Source organism: Monopterus albus, unplaced genomic scaffold (assembly GCF_001952655.1).
Source record: "Monopterus albus unplaced genomic scaffold, M_albus_1.0 scaffold306.1, whole genome shotgun sequence".
Lineage (NCBI taxonomy): Eukaryota > Metazoa > Chordata > Actinopteri > Synbranchiformes > Synbranchidae > Monopterus > Monopterus albus.
The window spans coordinates 837,139-838,704 of NW_018128186.1; the positions used below are offsets into that span (position 1 = coordinate 837,139).

Here is a 1,566-nt window from a genome sequence, read left to right on the forward strand (position 1 = left end):
CAATATCTCTTCCTCCTCTTCTTCAGTTTGGTTGTTCACTGGTTGATTGTTTTTCCTCCTGTTACTAGTAACAGTTGTTGTTTTTCCCATGTTAATTTGTTTGTAGCTGTTAGTGCTAACCCTTTCTATTCATGCTGCCTCATTTACTCGTCCAGTAATTTGTCCAGTAATTAAGAGATATCTGAAGACACCTTGGGACAGGATCTGGAAAATGCATCAATTCTGATTAGCAAAGTTTTAAACTTGGTTTGTGGTTTATTTGTTTTTTTTTCCCCTTCAAAGCTTCTATGTATTTTATTTATTTTTTTGTTCTTGCCAGATCAACACATTAGCACTGAGAGGGGGCACCAATGTCAAAGAGAGTGTTTGGGGGATGATGAGCCATGTCATGACAAATCCCCTTGCACTTAAAATCAATTGGAGAGGAATCAGTGGGAAGGCTGCATTCCACCGAATGGTGTTAAAGGATGTTATAACAAGTAAATTAATGTAGTTTGTATGTGTGTGGGTGTTTGCTTTTTGGCTATTGAAGAATTCAAGAAAATAGATTATATAGTACATTTAATAAGAAATGTTTTATTTAAAGGTGCAGTAAGACAAAATAGACTGACTAGCTCTGCAAGCGACATGGAGGTTGAGGCTGCCATAAAACGGTTGGTACTCTTTCAGTGTCCCACCCCAAACTCTTTCATATTTACATGCAGTACTATTTTAGAGCACACTTTGTATCAGTGTGTTAATATTAATTTGTAAATTGCCTTAACAGGTGGTTGCATCTTGCCTCTGACCGTGATGGAGGGAGGAAAGCTCATGAGGGTCAAGCTGGTGTTGCTGCACACAGTCACCAAATTTGACGGATGTTATGCTATACCCAAGGACTTCTGCTTTATCACCTTCATTTCACACAGACACGAAATCTTGTTGGCTGAACTGTTCACTGTTTTAAATTTACCACACCTGTTTGAGTGTTTGTCCAAAAGGTTTATATGTTATTGCTGTTCATAAAAAATGTTAAATTTTATCTTTAAATGCAAACTTTTGGAAAAAATATTATTTGCAGTTTTGATGGATACTATGCTGTTAATTGCTATTTGTGAATTAAAGCACAATCCTGTGAACTGGGATAAACTGTGGAAGTACTGTAAGTCATAAATCATTTAACATAAATAATGGGAATGTTTTATTAGTTTTTTAGCTTAACATATGTTTCTAAAGGTAATGATTAAGGGTGCTTTCACACCTACAGCGTTTAGTTCGATTGAATCGAACTATAGTTCATTTTCCCTCTTGGTGCAGTTCGTTTTGTCTGGTGTGAACACGGTAATCGCACTCGAGTGCGCACCAAAACAACTGCACCGAGACCCCCAAAATGAGGTGGTCTCGATCCGCATCATCTAGGGAACTTTGGTGCGGTCCTCCTGGTGAGAACGCGTACCGAACCAAAACGGGACCAAAGCCCGTGAACCACATGATTTAGGGCATTGGATTATGGGTAGATTTTATTTCCGGTCACCCAAAACATGCACCAGGATGAATCGTGGGCAAACTGTACGACTTGGTTTAAGT

At 38.5% G+C, this 1,566-nt stretch overlaps 1 protein-coding gene and 1 long non-coding RNA gene across 2 annotated transcripts in view; one reads left to right on the top strand and one right to left on the bottom strand.

Moving 5' to 3' along the window:
- Positions 1-1,566, bottom strand: part of lrrk1 (leucine-rich repeat kinase 1) — a 134,598-nt gene that overhangs the window by 121,256 nt on the left and 11,776 nt on the right. The gene's annotated exons all lie outside the window — the stretch shown is intronic.
- On the top strand, positions 18-1,163 carry LOC109973809 (uncharacterized). Its single transcript, XR_002276878.1, has 3 exons — positions 18-479; positions 587-653; positions 767-1,163. It is a non-coding gene; the product is annotated as an uncharacterized LOC109973809 (long non-coding RNA).